Here is an 18748-nt window from a genome sequence, read left to right as displayed (position 1 = left end):
TTTGAGCAAGCTCTGGGAGCTGGTGAAGGACAGAGGAGCCTGGTGTGCTGCAATCCATGGGGTCGCAAGGAGTGGGACACGATTGAGTGGCTGAACAACAATAACTAAGACTCCCTGAGGCCTTGGGCTCAGCCTGCTCCTTTTCTGGATGGGAGAGCTGGGGTCCCGGGGGTGCAGGACACTCACAGTCCCCCAGCATCAGCCCTGACTTCCTGAGGATGCTCCCTGACAGGCAAAGTCCTCAAAGCCTCTCAGGGTCTCTACTGTCTCCCACTTCCTCCCAGGCAGGCAGGTTCTGGCCTGGCCATGTTGATGTGGATCCAGGGCCTGCTGGCCTCCTAAAGTGACAGCCAAGACTCAACTGACCACAGGATACGTAAGCCCCAAACCACCCTCAACCTGGTGCCGGGTCAGCTCCTGCACACCCCCACCCACATCTGCAGCAAGGCCCGTGAGCCCTGACCCTACCACCACCAAGACTGAGAGCCAGTTTTGGGGCAGCACTGTGAGCAGAGAACACACAATGGGGAACAGGCAGCATTGTGTGCAGAGCCTGGGGTTTTCTCAGAGGGTGTTCTGGGTGCCCAGATGGGAGACGATGATGGAGCGGCAGGGAGGGTTGCAGCACCAAGAGTCCCGTGAGCCAGGCTTGCCATGCGGTGTCATCCCAAGGCAGGTAGGAGCCATGATGGGTGTCAGGCAGAAATCAATGGGACTGTCCTGTCTTTGGGACAATCACTTCCTGGTGGCCAGGCTGTCAGTGCAGGCGGCCCCCAAGATGTGTGCAGGCCCTAGCCTCACCTCCCCACCGACAGCCACGCACTGGGGTCTAGGGAGTGTGTGCTGGCCACACGGGTCACCCTCAGAGGAGGAGACCTGGGATGAGGCCATGCAGGTCCTGGGAGCAGGTTTAGGTCAGTCAGGAAGGGAGCTCCAGGATTGGGGGACCAGAGCTTGTCCTTTGTCACCCTTGTCCCTGAGGGAGAGGCACAGCGGGAGGAGGCAGGAACGGTCCCCCCCCCAAAAGAATGGAACCCCAGGAAGGGCCCCCTACTCATGTCTCAGGGTCACAGGATGGAGTGAAGGGCAGTGGAGGGCTGAGGGACCAGGCGGGTGTGGTGTGGTGGGGGGATGTCTGCTCAGAGATGCCCAGGGCCTGAGATGGAATAGTGGGTATGGAGTCCAGGGGACTACGGAAGTTACAGGAGTTAAACTTGTCAGGACTCAATGGGCCCTGAGGTGTCAAGAGAGTCAGGATGCCCACTTGCTTCTGATTTGGGCGAGTGGGCGCTGCGGGGGCGACACTGAGATGGGAATGGTGGAAAAGACCGGGTTTGAGGGGGCGATGAAGGGTTTGGCTTTAAACTTCTCGAGGGGCAGGAGGCTGCAGGACCCCCAGAGGGAAAGATCTGGGGGGCAGGGATGGCCTCTCCAACTCAGCTCTGTCTGGCCAGGCCACTGACAGGTTCGGCACATCAAAGGCTCTTGATTTGAATCATGACAGGGGGGAGGGTTGATGGTAGCTGATAGACATCAGGCTGTTAGCACGAGCACTGGGGATGTGCCCACAGGGGTGGCTGAGCTCAATCAGGGCTAGAGAAGATAGGAGGGTGATGCGGGGAAGCAGGGATACCCGCCCTGGCTCCATCCTGGATGGATCTGCAGAGCTGACTGCCTCCTGGCTGCAGGCACGGGGAGGCCGGTGAGGAAGGAGAGAGCGGGTCCGCAACTTCCATGCACTGACCCCGCCCACTAGTGAGAGTGGCCCAATCAGTGTCCCGCTTCTGACCAATCAGATCCGCGCATCCTCCGTCCCAGAGGAGTGCGGAGTGGTCTCCCAGAGGTCTCCCAGAGGTGGGTCACCATGCGTTTAAGGATAGATATTGCTACCTCCAAAAATCAGGAATTAGTTGCTGACAACTGCTGTAATCGTGATTAGAGCAAAATCTGTGCAGAACACAGAGGCAACGGATTTTCATTTCAACTGGGAGGGGAAGAAAACTTCATGGAAGGCCCACCTTCGACTTCAGCCTTGAAAATAAGGGAAGATTTCAATAGGCAAAGATGAGGTTTGGTGGAGAGGGCAGGAGAGTGTGCTGGGGGCGGGGGTACAGGGCACAATTCAGCAGCATCGCAGGGGCCTGGTGTGCTTTGAACAAAAGGTGCAGTGGATAAGGCTGGAATTAGAAAACGTGTCCCTGGAGAAGTAGCAATGGGCCAGTGGGGGATAAAGATGGAAGATCTGAAGTGGAAAGAGAACGGAGATAAACACTCCCCATGGAGCAGACAGCCCACGGCTGAGCCGCCGCACCAATGAAGGGACGGGTTTAGAATTCGAATCACACAGCCTATGTTCCTGAGGAGACTTAGATGAGAAGACTAACAAAATCATAAATTTTAAAGTCTTTGAATCCTAGGAAGTCTTACAATCTTAGGATAATTGAATTATTGGCTCTCAAGGTCTACGACTACAGCAATTTGAAATCGTAGATGGCTCAGGGTGTCACAACCCAGCCTCCTCCCTCCCTGCAAGGATACTCTGCACTCCATTCTCAGTGCTTTGCACACATTATGTCCTTTTGTCTCCATGACAACCCTGGGACATGGGAACTTATTTTGCCTGATTTTCTAGATGAAGAAGCCGAGGCTCAGTGAGTACAAGTCACTGCTGAAGGTCAGACTGCTTGCAAGCAATGTGGCCGGGACTCAGCCCAGATATCTTGGCCTCCAAAGCCTCTCTGCTGAGTACCAACCTTTCCTCTGTGCACACCTCTAGTAATGGGGAGCTCATTGCCCCTTCCCAGGGCTGCCATCCATCCTGACAGTGGACACATCTCTCCTGTTGTTCCTAAATCTGCCCTGGGAGACCCCACAGGAGAAGACAACCTTCACCTGGGACTCCTGTAGGGAGGGGGAGCAGCTGTCCGAGATGGGACGGCGCTCACACAGGAGCGGGGCGTCTCGGGTTAGGGGACCCCCAGCTGCAGAGAGGAGGGGGATTCATCCTGAGGGAGGGAATCAGCCTAGACGTTGGCAGCAGGAGCTCTCAAAGACAGGTGAAGACGAGCCCAGAGCACCGGGCGCTGCGGTGGGGGATGGACTGTGATACAGAACACAGCTCCCCAGCAGTCAGAGCACGGGGCCTTAATAAGACTGGCATCCTAAGTGCTGTGCCTTTAATTTTTTGGCTCTACTCCCTGAAAACTTACTCTACAAAATGTGCCTTTGTGCCATCCATCCTCCCAGATGGCTTTTTAAGTGAAGCTTTTTTGTTAACTGGGAGAAGAAAAAGGAGGGGTGGCAGGAGAGGGAAGTGGGGTGGAGCCGCAGCCCCCAGCGCTGGAGACAAAGTCAGAAGAACAGTGAATGGGAGGGTGGGGCAGGGAGCCCAGGGGTCCAGGAAGGGGCAGAACAGGCCTCTCTGGACGGGACCTCCGCACAGAGAACAGTCACGTGACAGAGTCCCAGGGACAGTCACCAGCAGTGTCCCGGCCCCACTGTGAGCCCAGCTCTGGGTGAGCACTTTGGACTCATTGACCCAACATGTCCTCACTCAGCCTGTGTGCAGGTCCTGGGACCGTTCTCGTCCCACACAGGAGGGGCTCAGAGAGGTGCAGGCCTTCACCCAACGTCACACAGCTGGAGAGAGGCAGACTCAGGATTCCAGCCCAGGACCGCGGGGCTCCAGAGCCCCAGCTCTTCTCTAGGAATCATACAGCCCCTCCCAGACTGTCAGCCGAGAGAACCATAGAGATCAGCCCCACTGCAGCGCCACTGTCCTCAAGGCCTCAGTTTCTCCATCTGTACAATGAGGCGGTTGATGGAACTCCCTGGTTCACAAGCCTGAATCCATGACAGAATCTCCTGGGGGTTTTTCAACAATGCTAAGGCCTGGGTACCACCATAGGCTGATGGAGTCAGAATTTCTGGGAATGGGGCCCATGTATCTAGATTTTTTAAAAAATCCCACTGCTGACAATCCTCATTGCTAGAGAGGATGCAAAGCAGCAGGAACTCTCACCCACTGCTGGTGTGAATATGAAATGGTACAGCCACTTTGGAAGACAGTTTGGCAGTTTCTAACAAAGCTAAACATAGTCTTACCATATGATCCAACAACAATCACACTCCCAGGTATTCACTCAACTGATCTGAAAATTTGTGAACACACAAAACCTGCGTGTGAATGCTTATAGCAGTTTTATTCATAATTGCCAAGAGCTGAAAGCAAACCGGATGTCCTTCTGTAGGTAAATGGATAAAGACACTGTGGTACATCCAAACAATGGAATATGACTCAGTGATAAAAAGGGATGAGCAACAAGCTACACAGAGACATGGATGAATCTTAAATGCCCATTGCTAAGGGGAAAAATATCATTTGAAACTACTACATTTATGTGAGATTCTGGAAAAAGGCAAAATTACAGAGATAGTAAACAAATCAGTGATTGCAAGGAGTTTGGGGAACAGGGAAGATTGAAGAGGTGAATTATGGAAGATTTTTTTCAGGACAATAAAGTTATCATGTGTAATACTATTACAATATAATGGTGGATTAATGAATGATACCATGCATTTGTCCAAATCCATAGAAAGTAGAAAGGGTGTAGAAAGGGTGAATGTATGCAGATTTTGAAAAATCCTTTAGGAGTTCCAGGATTCCAGGGTGGGATGCAGACAGTGACAAAAGAATCTAACTTTCTCACAAATGTATAAAGTACCCTCACTGACGCAAGTGAAGATAAAGGGGCTGACCTCTCTAACTTTGAAAATGGTGGAGTCTGGAAGACTACAAGCACCAGGAACTGCATGTAAGCATGGTTTTCTAATGAATAAAGTTGTTTGCTGTGGAATATGGGTTAACAGTTCTGAAATGACTATACACCTACACTGGGAACAAGTGTTCCTGCGGATGGCAGATGTTGGGAGCCGTGTTTTCTCACTGCTGGGGTGGGAGGTTCCAGACAAGAAGGGGAGAAAGCTAGAATGATCCATGTGGTAATGGATTAGAGTTGGAGACATCAGTATGAATTCATGTTTAGCTGAATATAGACATAGAGATTTACATATAGAAATATTTATACCTAAGTCCTATGCATGGGTTAGTGCAACAGAACTTTATTTCCTGTCTCTGTGAGCTGACGGAGCCTAGAGGCAATGACATCCCAGTCACAACAAGCAAATCTGATACCCACATCTTTAGTTTCTCATACTGTTCTCCAATAAGAGGAGCCAGTGCTCCTTGAAGAAGAAACTCTGATTCTAGATCTAGGGCAGGAAATATATATAAGATGAGCACGGCACATTGTTTAATGCCAGAAAGTAAGAAAGTGCCAACAACAACCAAACAAAAGAAAAACTCATAAAGACAGGTGACACTCAGAGGGACACCAGAGCCAACTGAAAGAGCTTTCAGTGGCCAAAGCTGGAATCATCTGAACAACAGAATGCATAAAGTAAGATTGGATTATAACCCAAAAGATAAAATAAATATTCATGAGTTCACACTGATATGAATGAACGAATATGTACACATATATACATATGAAAAAGATCTCACATGCAGAAGAATTTTAAATAATTTATGTATAGAATATGTGACGTCACCTGACTCATTCCTGGTACTGGTATCTTGTGTCTTCCCTTTCGTGTTTCCTGATCAGTGTGACCAGAGATTTATCCATTTTATTGATATTCTCAGAGAACCAGCTTTGGTTTCATTGATGCTCTCTGTTGCTTTTCTCTACTGATTTCTACTCATAATTATTTCCTCTCTGTTACACTGAATTTAATTTGTTCTTCTATTTCTAGTTTCTTCAAGTGGAAGCGGAGGTCACTGATTTGCAACATTTCTTCTCTTCTAATGCAGGCATTTAGTAGTATAAATTTCCCCCAAGAACTGCTTCAACAGCATCCCACAAATTTTGATATGTTGTGTTTTCATTTCCTTTCTGTGAAAAATGCTGTCTCGTTCCTCTTTTGGTTGATTCTTTTACACATGGGTTATTTAGAAGTGTGCTATTTTGTAGTTTCAAAATATTTGGAGATTTTTCAGAGATCTTTCTGTTACTCAAAGAGCACTTTCTCTTAAATTACTGATTTCTCATTTATTTCTGCTGTGGTCAGAGAACACAGTCTGTAGAACCTGAACCCTTCAAATGTACTGAGACTTGTTTTATGACTCAGAATATGGTCTATCTTGGCATATTTAGATATACTCGTGAAAAGAATGTGTGCTTTGCTGTCTCGGGGTGGAGTGTTCTATAAATGTCACTTAGATCAAGTTGGTTGATAGTGTTGATCAAATTCTCTATATCCTTTATGACTTTCTGTCTACTTGCTCTATCAATTATTGAGTAAGGGATGTTGAAATTTCTGACTATCATTGTGGATCTGTCTATTTCTTCTTGCAGTTGTATCATTTTTCTGTTTTATGTATTTGGAAACATTGTTATTAGGTACATAAACATTGTTAGGTCCTCTTGATGAATTCACAATATCATCGCCTTTATCTCTGGTAATATTGTTTTCTCTATAACCCACTTTGTCTGATATTACTATAGCCGCCCCAGCTTTCTTTGCCAGTCACTGTGGATTTTACCTTATTGGGTGCTGGATAATTTTGTTTTAAATATTCTTGAGCTTTATTCTGTAACATTAAGTTACTTGGAGACAGTGTGGTTCTTCAGGATCTTCTTTAGGATGTCTGAGGTGGGAGCACAGTAGCTCTCAGTCTAAGACTAAAGGTTCCCACACCTGAGGCAAGACCCTTCCATGTCCTCTCCAGGGTCTTCTCTCTGTCCCCTTCCTCTCTCTTCTCAGGCACTGTGTCCTGTGAATTCCAGCCACCTTGGTCTTCTGGAATCTCAGCTCCACTTCATCAATGCTGGGACCTCCATGGGCTCCCCCGGGCTCATCCTCCTTGCCCATAGCCAGGAAACTCTCAGGGCTGGAAACCAGGGCCATTTAGGGCTTGCTTGATCTATTTCTCATCTGTTTCACTGCCTGACACCCAGCATCTTGTAAGCCTTTGTTTCATAATTTTTGTGGTTTTCCGTCACTTCAGGTGGGAAGGTCACTCCATCTTCCTGAAAGAGGATATCTGTATAGCTGGGGTTGAGTCCCACTGAGCTACACCCATCATCTCATTGTTAATATGGGGAAACTGAGGCTGGGAGTTATAGTACTTGTCCAGGGTCACATAGTAGGTTGGAGGGTCTGGAACCTGCATCCCTCATGTATGGGATTCTCCGGAGAAACCCAAGGTGATTTCTCATAGAGACAGTCATCAGAGAGTGATGAGGAAAGTGGAGTTGCCCACAGCACCCCTCCGCAGCAGCATGGAATGAGGGCTGGTGATGGAGGCAGTTTTCCCTCTGCATCTCTTAGTCTTCCATGTTTCCCTCCCTGCCTTCCTCCTTCCTGAGTGCAGCCCAGCCCAAGGCTACATCGCCTCCACCTCCAGCATCTGGCAAACCCACCACCGTGCCCAGCTGCCCAGCCCCATGTCTAGGGCTGTGGCCCAAAACTGGGTGACAGAATGATAACCAAAAAGGAGAATGAGAAGAGGATGATGCTCACAGACAAGAAGCCAGGGAAGAGCCGAGCCAGCTGCTCTGGAAGCTGTTCCAGGCCCAAGCACATCATGATGCTCTCGCATGCTTCAGTTATAAAAAATTTCTGCATCTAGATCCAGATACATAAAATTAGCTCCTTTCCTCACCTTTCTTTTCCATCCCTGGGTATCTAGTGTATTTGTCTGCTTCTATAGCAGCCTCCAGATGCTGGGAAAACAAGAACTTCTCAAACTATGGCTAGAAAATGAGTGTTGGAGAGGCAGTTATGGTACCCTCTGGTGAGAGGCCACGGCCAGAGGCTCTTAAGGTGCAGAGAGAAGCCTTGCCCCTGCCCACCTGGCCCGGGGGCCTCAGAGCTCACTGTTTTTGCCCCCTGAACTTGCCCTTCCTTGGGGTTTCCTATCCCAGAAAAGCTGCCTGAAGCCTCCTCTCCTTCATCATTCCTCTAAAGTTCAGTTAAGTCACTCCTGTCCCCATTCATTCACCAAATGTACCAAGACCCACGATGCGCCCGCATGCACTGGGGACACAGCTGTGAGCAAGCCAGTCGCATCCCTACCCTGTTACCTCTGGGTCACGGTCTCACCAGGAACAGGTGATGAAGGTGATAAAGCACAGCTGTGCTGAAGGCTATGATCAGTGCCTGGAGCCGCAGACAGGGGAGAGGAGACCCCGGGCAGAGGGGACAAAGGTGCAGGAGACCCTGCGGTGGGGGGAGCTGGGGGTGCTTCTCTGCAGAGGGAAGCCCCCAGTTCCCAGCTCTGAGCAGCCACATCAGCTTCACAGTGGGCCTGGGTCCTCCCAGCCCACGGTCATCTGACCCCATTTCCGGTATCTAAAATACTGTAGTTAATTTGTGGGCGGGCTTGCCCCGCCCACAAGCAAGCTATGCCCCCTGAAGCCCTTGTGCTTCCTCCCACTAACCACCAACTCCCCGACCCCCTGCTGACCTGCTCCTTCACCCCTTTCCCAGCCTCCTCTGTGCTCTAGGATACCCTACAGGGCCCCCCACTCCTTTGGATATTGAAGGCCTCCTGAGAGTCTGTAAGGATTATATTTGACACCCTGTCAAGAGGCCCCTGGAGTCTTCTGGACCCCTTTGGGGACAGGATCCTGTATCAGACCCCACCAGGGGGCCCAGGAAGAGGAGGAAATGTCAGCTAGTGAACCCCCAAGGACTGGGATGGGGCCCCTGTGAGGCGAGCAGAATTAACGCCATGGCAGCCAGCTTAGATTAGGAGTAGACCTTCCTACTTCTGGGTGGTAAGATTATCAGGCCACCTGGATACAACCAATCAGCTTAACACTGACTGCTGTTTGCCAATTAGGAACGGGGCGGAAACCCCCGGGAAAGTCCCACGCACATGAAAGTTTTAAGTGTGTTTGACCAATGAAATTGCTTTGCAAACTTGTAACCAATCCACTTAAACCAACTACCAACAGCGTGTGCTCACCCTATAAATTTGTGTAACAGCTTGGGCTCGGGGCTCTCTGACCCGCACCACTGCGTTGGATGCGGCAGGAGCCCTGACTCGAGTCAGCAATAAACTTCCCTTTTTGTGAGTTGCATTGTCTTGGAGGCCTTCTCTCTTCCCACTCAGGGATTTGGACATTGGGCATAATAGCCCGGAGAGGAAGACTTCCCATCCCGTGAACCTCCATTCTCAGGCAGATGGGACTCTACCCACCCATCCTCTGTTCCCAGTCCACGGGGCCTCCCTGGACCAGGACGATGTAAATGGACTGTGGTCAGAGCCCGGGAGCATGTTCTGGAAACCCTGGCAGTGGCAAAAAGCTGGTGGAGGGGGAGGGAGGGAAGGGGAGGGTAGACACAGCCAAGGGGGTGTGGCTCCAGTCAAATCCATTTCCTCTCCAATGCTGCCTCTGGTCCTGAGTGTGGACAGGCAGTGACTCTGGGAAGACTTGGAGGAGGAGAACTGCCAGGAATCCAACGGCCCCGAGGGCATCTGATCGTGGTGCTCAGAACATGACCAGTCACTGCATGCCCGGCCCTGGGCCAAGCCCCACCCTGGGCATTGTCTCTAGGATTCTCTACAACCTCTGGAGGAACACTGCTACTGATCCCACTTTAGAGATGAGGGGAAACGAGGCTCCTGCCTACCCCTGTTTGTGCCTACCACACCTCTGGGACTGCCTGAAACCTCCAGATTGCAGGCTGGCACTCCCAGAGCCAGTCTGCAGCCTATCTATTCTTGCTCAAAGAGTGCCCTAGAAATGGTGACTGTCCCATTTATAGAGGTCTAGGGAGGTGAGTGTCAGTGCTAATGGGGCACTGTGTCCTCCTGGGCCGGCTTTGCCAACCCCAGGCAGCTCAGAGATGCTTCGAGAAGACTGCTGTGAGACAGTGGCATGCAGGGGTAGTTATCAGCCTGGACAGTGTGGAGTCCCTGAGATCCTGCAGCCGGCCTGGAAATTGGCCTTATCGAAGGCCCAGGGGACCCCCTTTTGGGATGAGGGAGGGACAAGCAAGAGGTTTTCTGGATCTGTTACCAGGACATGAACCTCTGGGTTCAGAAGTCAGTAAATTTAATTCCCAGAATGTTTGTCATTGGACTGGGAAGAGAAGCTACCTCTTTCCTGTGACCTGGGGACTCTAAGAAGATTGGCCTGGAAGTTTCAGGGCCTCTGTGAGAAGACGGGCACAGAAGCAGAGCCTAGAGATGAAGCCAGAGAGACCAGAGCTTGACAACGTGGATCGGACCTGTGGACCCAGCCCACGTGGGCATGCATGTCCCGCCTTGGATCAGCTCAGGTTCCTGGGCCCATCCCTTCCCAGGCACCGGCAGCCGTGGCTTCTATCCACAGCAGCAGTTTATCTTTGCTTGGGACCAGGGCTAGAAGGCTTCATCCCCCTTCCCCAGCAAGAAGTGGCTTCTGTTTCTGTTCCGTCCCCCTTCTCCCAGGGCTTTAGGTCTTTGACTGGGCTCTGGGGGGTGAGAGGTGTTCCTGTCCCCCTGAAGTCCTTCTGGGCTTATGTTTCACAGGAGACAGGGGTCTGGGAAGTGGGAGAGGGTTCAGATTGGTACATCGCAGGGAAGCAGCTTTTTCAGATGCAAGTGCAGTCCTGAGCATCTTTCTCCCGGGCTCCGTGAGAAACTGTCTTGAGTGAATTGTGCACTCCCGAGCACCATGGGAAACCGCTGTGAATGAATGTGCACTCCTCTTATGTCCGGGGCTCCCAGGAATGCTCAGCTGGCATGCCAGTCTACATTCAGCCTCTGAGAGTTTGTTAAAAGGTTAGCTGTTTACAGTGGAGATGCAGACATAGAGAACAGACTCATGGACAAGTGTAGGGGAGAAGAGAGAGAGGGTGAGATAAATGGAGAGAGTAGCATGGATGCATATACACTAACACATGTAAATAGACAGCCAACGGGAATTTGCTGCGTGACTCAGGGCACTCAAACTGGGGCTCTGTAATAACCTAGAGGGGTGGGAATGGGCAGGAGGTGGGAGGGAGATTCACGAGGGAGGGGACATATGTGCACCTATGGTTAATTCATGTTGAGGTATGACAGAACAAACCAATATTGTAAACCAGCCATCAATCAATCAAAAATAAATATTTTAAAAAATGTTAGCTGTTTATATTTCATGCCTGCTTTCATGGCAGCCACCTCTCTCTCTCCGGAGTTCTGCCAAAGGTGCAGGGGTTTGTGTGTTCTGTCTCTCCTTGGTGGGTCTTGTCAAACTGCATTTGGGCTCATGGGGTGCCTTGCAGCCCTGGGCTCCCTGATGGGCTCAAGAAAAGTTGTGATTTTGTAGTTTATCTGGCTTTTTTTTTTTTTTTTTCATATTCTGTCTTGTGTCTTTTCATATTTGAAGTAGAAGCAGAAATCCATGAGCCGACAAAAGAAATAAACAGAATGTTAGGAAGCCTGAGCAAAGGTTGGAAGCAGCATAATGAGGGGGCAAGATTTTCCCTTTATAAAGGTCACTTCTGCAGTTCAGCCTTCAACAAGTATTTGTTGGGCATGAGTTATGCATGAGGTACTGCTCAAGGGGCTAGATAAAGTGGAGGCTGCTGGGAGGCAATAATAAACTGATAAATGACTGATAAACAGAGGCCCAGGGAGGGCCATGTAAGAGACCCAGGTCACAACAGCAAGTAAGCACAGAGTTGGATGAGAACCCAGCTCCTCCAGCTCCCGGCTACCCGGTCACAGGCTGCCTTTCATCCAGAGGTTTGCTGGAAGACCCTGAATCTAATTTGATTCTCACCCTGCTGGGAAACAGGGGCCACAGGCCAGGGCTCTGTGTCTCCAAAAGACAATGAAATATAATTTCAGGCCCATGAAATTAGTAAAGACTAAACAAAAAGAGAAGAAATCGATGCTGCTAAATGTGTGGTGAGTCAGGCACTCTCGGGCGCTGCTGGAAGTCTCTTTGGAAGGCAATTAAGTAATAAAGATCTTGAGCCTTCAAAATGTCAGCACCCTGATACAGTGATAGTACCTCCAGGAATCGGTCCTTAGGAAGCAGTCAGGGATTTGAGCAAGGATTATGCCTTGAGATGTTTATTACAGCCCGAGGATAAGAGTGAAAAACCGTGATGCCCTGCTTATCCAGCCACAAAGGATGACAAAGTAAATGATGACACTTCTAGATGAGGGACTGCTACGAAGCTATTAACATCTTGCTTTTGAGGAACTTTTCAATGATGGGAGAAAACACTCATGATACCATGATAAATAAGAAAGAAAGCTGAATATATAGTATGATCTCAAAAACATAAACTGTATTGTATTGATATGTTCAAATCTACAATACATGCTTATAGAAAGGAATGGTTAATACTAATAATAACAATAAAAAGAAAAGCTTTTGAGTACTCTCTCTACGCCATGTACTGTGCTGAAGACTTTAACCCCCAAATGGACATGAGTGGTAGAAAACGAAGCACAAAGAGGTTAAGTGCCATGCCCAGTGTCATAAAGCTGAGAGTCTGAGCTGTGATATGAACTCTGGTCTGGAAGACGCCTGCCTTTACTGAGTCCTGCTGGAGCTGAGAGGGCCAGGCACTGTCTTGGACCACTGCCCATCGCCTCAGACTCCTGGAGAGTCCATGAGTTGTGTCAGGAGACCATGGAGGCTCTGCTGACCGCCCTGATAAACTGAGGCCCAGAGCCTATCTTGACCATTTCCCAAGTTGGTCCAGGCCGCTGTTTTCTACTTGGCCACCTCTGCCTGCCTTTCAACACCCAGTTCTTCCGAGTTACGCAGGGTGTTCCCCGACGGGCCGTGCTGACAGCTGGGAGATGTGTGGAGATGGAGGACCTCGCAAAGGTCTAAGGGCCCAGGCCTCCCCTCATTAGAGCTGTTCTCACATCCATCACCATCAGTGAAAGGCGAACACCAGGGCAGGAGGATCCCGGAACTATCACTCAAGGGCTCCTCAAGTAGGGAGGGGTGATGGCTTCCCCCATGATTTGTTGATAACTTTTCTTTAGCACATCAGTTTCTGATGCCCCAGCCCTGCCTGGGCTGCCCGCATCTCTCCCCACCTAGCCTGGGGCTCTCGGACGATACACGGCTTATCTTGGTCTGTCCACTCATTCACATGTGGAGGGGAATCTCATAAGCCACCCCACCCCAGACTTTATCCTCTCCTCCCCTGACTGTGTGGCCATCCCATCCACCTCTCATTTGGATGGATCTAGCTCTTCTGATCAGAAATGTGTTGCATCAGTCTGAGCAGGGAGTGAGGCTTCCTGGAAGTGGGAGGAGAGAAGGGAATAGTTCCCCTCTGCCCAGCTCATCCTACCCGGCCCTGTCATCACCTCGACGGTCCACCCCTCCCTTCTGTGGGGACTTAGAATGGCAGCCATATAGTGGGGACATGCTGGTATGTTGGCCCCTGGAGTCAGGCTGCCCAGACCTCTTTCCAAGCGGGATCTCAGATCCAGCCAGGCCCTCCCTTCTTGTCACACTCAGTCTGTACCACAGGCAGGGATGCAAGCAGAGAGATTTGTAATTATCTGTGTACACGTGTGTGCATTTTCCTTGACAGAATATTTTCCTATCATTCTTCACATCTCTGCAAGGCCAGGGGGGGTTATCAGCCCCATTTTATAGATGACAAAACTTAGGTACAGAGAGACAAGTCATCTTCCATCCAGTTACCATTTAGCTAATTCAGTAATGGACACTGGACTCCAGTTTGGGGGTGACTGATGCAAACTCACTGGTTGCCCTTGGTTACAGAATGAATCCTGAAGAAGCAGAAGCAACTGAGATGCACCTGGGGATGAGATGCTTATTAGGCATCAACAACTTTGGAAAAGAAGGGTTGGAAGCAGGGCTGGAAGGAAGGACAAGCCTGCCTGGGGGAGGAGGTGCGGATGACAGCTCTCAGGGGACACCATCCCCCACTCAGTGTCTGTTTCCACCCACTGAGGAGCTTTGGGCTGAGACACGTGCAGGGTTCCACATGCGAGGATCCCAATGTGGCCAACTTACCTGCTGGTCTCATGGAGGAATAGTGCCATCTCAGGGGCTCAGCAATGGCTTGTGCAACTGGCGGGTTGGTTTCCAGAAGGAGCAGTAGCTAGGTCCACTTGGTAAGTGGAGCCTAGGCCATTGTGCCCAATCATGGCCCCCATCTCCATAGGCCAACACGGGGTGGCCAATGGCTGGTGTCAACTGTTGGGTCATTTTATTTACTTGGTCCTTTAATGCATCTTCTTTAGAGGAAGAGCATGTGATACAAAGACTTGAACACTTATTGAGCATTTACTAAGTACCAGGTACTGAGCTACAAGCTTTTTATCTATTAGCTTATTCAGTAATAATAACTCTCACCATACCCATTTTACAGGTGGGGAAACCAAGGCACAGAACAGGTCAAAATAACTTTCTAAGTCTACTCAACAAGACAGTGGAAGAGCCAGGGTTCAAATGCAGACATCTGGCTCCAAAGCTAGGGTCTGACCCGTGGTGTCACACGGCTTCTCTGAACGCCCAGACAGGTCCTGGTCCTGTTCGCTCCCCCAGGAGGTGTTCAGCCCAAAGCTCCTCAGTGGATGAAAACAGACACTGGGTGGGGGATGGTGTCACCCGAGAGCTGTCATCTGCCCACCCTGCCCCACGCAGGCTCAGCCAGGCCCACCAGCCAGAGGTGAGGTGACGAGTGATCCCATGCTTCCAGAGCACATCCTTTGTGGCTGGAGATGAAGGGTAGCTGTTCAAGATATATTCATTTAGCATCGACTATGTGCCAGACCCTGAGCTGGGAATTCATGAGTGAACAAAAGCAGATTCTCCCCTACACTTCATGGTTTACAGTAAGGGTGAGAATCAAGTTTAAAATAACACCTTTGATGGATCTCACAAGACAAAGGAGATGGAGCCAAGAGGGCTTGTGGTGGGAGCTCTGAATCAGCCAGGGGAGTCAGGGAGGGCTTCCAGGAGGAGGCAATGCTGGCGTGTAGTCAGAAGCCTGGAAATGCTCTCGCACTGCTCAGAACTACACTGGGGAAGGGACTGGAATGACGGCTGAGTGTCTGGGCAAGATTATGGTTAAGATTCCCGGAATCCTAAAACCTTGTGATCGGACTCAATGTTTTATAGTTTTAAGAGTCCATCAAGTGAAGAGTCTTTGACCTGGGAATTTACGATTCTGGAAGTCAAGGACTATTTGGTTCTAGAGTGTTGGCATCCTCACACATGAGCCTTTGCTACTGGAGAAGCACCAGTCAGAACCTTCCGTGGATCAGAAACTGGCCATTCCCTCTCCTGAGCCCCAGCCAGGCCCATAACACGGATACATCTGCAGCTCTTTGTGGCTTAGAGAATGTAAATTTATTCTGCAGCTCCAGCATCAGGCACTCACCTTATCTGCATGTTCCAGTCGTAAGGATAAATATTAGGAGACGAGTCTGTGGAGATTTTCTGTGTGTACATGAGTTAAATCCTCCAGCCAGTGGTTAATCCAGGCAGGGATTTCAACAGAAATGCTTTCCTTATATTAATTACAAGGAAGGGCTGGTAACTGGGCCTCTGGCACTATCTGAAGAGGGCTCCTGTCTCCCCGGGAAGGGACTGAGAGGGGTCTTTGTGTGCTGAGGCTTCAGGCCGAGGTGGGAGGAGGCAGGAGGGAGGGCAGCCCCAGCGGGTCTGGGCTGTGCGCGCGGATAGGGCTGTTTTCTGCGAGCATCTGGGGGTCTCCATGTGAACCTCTGGGTCTGGGCTCACCCAGGGCTGGTGCTTGAAGAGCCTCCCCAGTGGGATGAGAGGGGCAGCGCAGCTCCACCATGGGTCAGATGCTGCCCTGGGTCTCCGGGCAGGCTCCAAAGTCAGACAGATGGGGCAGAGCTCACAGTGCAGTCAAGTGATCTCCTCAAGCCCCTTGGGATTGTTTCTCCAAGGGGACCCAGGGTCTCAACCACCCCACCCCATCTGCTGGCTCTGAGAATTAGCAATGGAGCATCAAACCCAGCAGACACTCTCATAAAGCCCGCTGGAGGCCAGGCACTGCTTGAAGAACTATGCAAAATTTAATCTCCACCCCAGCTTAGTGAGGGTGAGGGTCGGGGTGGGGGGGGGGGGGCAGGCACTGTCACTCTCCCCACTTCGCAGATGAGAAAACTGAGCCACAGAGAGATTAAGTAACTTGCTCAGCAGCACGTCAGTAAAACAAACAAACACAAAAAGCAGAGGCAGAATTTGCAATCAAACAGTTGGCTCCAAAATCAAGGAACTTAAAACACTGCATTCAAGTTATTCCAACCCCCTCCTAGCTGGGTACCCAAGAATTGGCTGCATTTCAGCATGGGCACCCTAGGATATGACTCTCGTTCTTCTGCTCTGAGGCTCAAGATGCTAGCCACGTGACAGTGAGATGCAGTCAAGGTCTCCATGCCTTTGCTTGTGCTCTGCCTGCTCCCTGGACCACCCTTCCCCCGGCTTGTCCAGCAGTCACCAAGTTATGTTCCTATTGTAAGAGTCACATTCTGAGAAGAAAGACCAACCCGGTGATGTTGATGTAACTACTTTCTTGTGGCCACGGGCCCCAGTAGCAGTCTGGGAACTCTGACCCCACTCCAGACTGCCAAGATCTCTTGTGCAGTTAATGGAGAAGCCATTCCTGTTTAGAGGCTGTGAAGCTCCTCTTACCGGACACCCCAGGAATGTCAGTTACTCCTCCCTGCAGCCAGGAGTCCAGGAGACACACCTCCTTTTTGTCACAAACCAAACCATATAGCCAAGTTCATTAAATGTGAATTGATTATAAGAATATTACCTGGGATTTAAAAGAGATACACTTAAGAGAGGAACGGGGAAGAAAATAACAGAACTTTATGGCTTTGTTGTTGTTTTTTTTGTTTGTTTTTCTCAGAGAAAGGCTTGCTAAGAAATTGAAGGTTAAAATAAATTTTTGAAATTTGTGGTTATTGTCACTCCCAACCTACTTTCTCTAATTCTAAAACATAAACTCCACGTGGGTGGGAATTTTGTCCACTTTCTTCACTGCTGAATCCCAAGCACTTAGAACATTTTACGGCATGCAGTCCTAGGACAATAAAAATTATATAAATGAAAACTAAATAAATAAAATATTTAAAGAGATACATTGAGGTACTATATGATTAATTAAAATAAAAACAGGCAAGTCAGTTGAGAAAATTAATGAAGCCCTTGTTGGTTCTTTGGAAAGGTCAGTAAAATCAATGAGCCTCTACCAGGTTAAGAAAAGTAGAGAGAGTCACAAATTACTAATATCAAAGACCAATACAGTATACTAACACATATATATGGAATTTAGAAAGATGGTAATGATAACCTTATATGCAAAATAGAAAAAGAGATACAGATGTACAGAACAGACTTTTGGACTCTGTGGGAGAAGACGAGGGTGGGATGTTTAGAGAGAACAGCATCAAAACATGTATATTATCAAGGGTGAAACAGATCACCAGCCCGGGTTGGATGCATGAGACAAATCCGCGGAGCTGGTGCACTAGGAAGACCTAGAGGGATCAGGTGGAAAGGGAGGTGGGAGGGGGGATCAGGATGGGGAATACATGTAAATCCATGGCTGATTCATGTCAATGTATGGCAAAAACCACTACAATATTGTAAAGTAATTAGCCTCCAACTAATAAAAATAAATGGAAAAAAAAATGAAAGCAGGGCCATCATTACAGATCTTGTGGAAATTAAAAGGATAACAGAGGAATATTATGAACAACTCTATGCCCACAAATTTGATAACTTAGATGACATGGACCAATTCTTTGAAAGACACAACCTGCCAAAACTCAAGAAGAAATAGATGATCTGAATAGACCAATATTTATTAAAGAAATTGAATAAATAATTAATAACCTCACAAAATAGAAAGCATCAGGCCCAGAAGCATTGACAGTTCAGTCCTAAAAAATGTTTAAAGCTATACCAACTCTGTACAATCTCTTTCAGAGGATAGAAGCAGAAGGATTTCTAACTCATCCTATGAGGCAAGCATCACCTTAATACCCAAGCTAGAAAAAGACATTACAAGACAACCAAACATAGGCCCGTATCTTTCATAATGCTTGATGTAAAAATCCTCAACAAAATATCAGCAAACCAAATTCAAAAAACATAAAAATAATTTCACTGCAACTCCCCTGGTAGTCCAGTGGTTAAGAATCCGACTTCCAACCAGATTGGATCCCTGATCTGAGAATTAAGGACCCACGTGCTAAGTCCACATGCTCTGGAGCCCACACATCCCAACAAGAGAGAAGCCCACTCCCACAGTGAACACGCCGTGTGCTGCAACAAAAGCCTGAGGCAGCCAAATAAAAATTATCATAACAATTCCACCATGATCAAGTGGGATTTATCCCAGGTAGGCAAAACTGGTTCATCACTCAAAAATCAATTAATGTAATCCATCACATCAACAGACTAAAAAAGAAAAGTCATATGGCTGAATCAATAGATGCAGAAAAAAAGCCCTAGACAAAACTCCCTTTCATGACAAAAACTCTCAGTAAACTAGAAATAGAGGGGGAAGTTCTCAAGTTGATAAACACATCTACAAAAAAACCCACAGTGAACATCATACTTAGTGGTGAGAAATTTGAAGGATTCCCACTAAGAACCATATTGATACACTATCCTGGCAGACATCCTTAAAATTCTTTTTACTTCTTCACTTT

At 48.9% G+C, this 18748-nt stretch overlaps 1 pseudogene; it reads right to left on the bottom strand.

Moving 5' to 3' along the window:
- Nucleotides 1-1217: 1217 nt before the first annotated feature.
- LOC133061049 (cytochrome c-like) overlaps nt 1218-18748 on the bottom strand; it is an 84081-nt pseudogene continuing 66550 nt past the window's right edge.

The sequence above is a fragment of the Dama dama genome, chromosome 8, assembly GCF_033118175.1.
Source record: "Dama dama isolate Ldn47 chromosome 8, ASM3311817v1, whole genome shotgun sequence".
In the NCBI taxonomy this organism is placed as follows: domain Eukaryota; kingdom Metazoa; phylum Chordata; class Mammalia; order Artiodactyla; family Cervidae; genus Dama; species Dama dama.
This window is presented reverse-complemented; position numbering and strand designations above follow the sequence as displayed.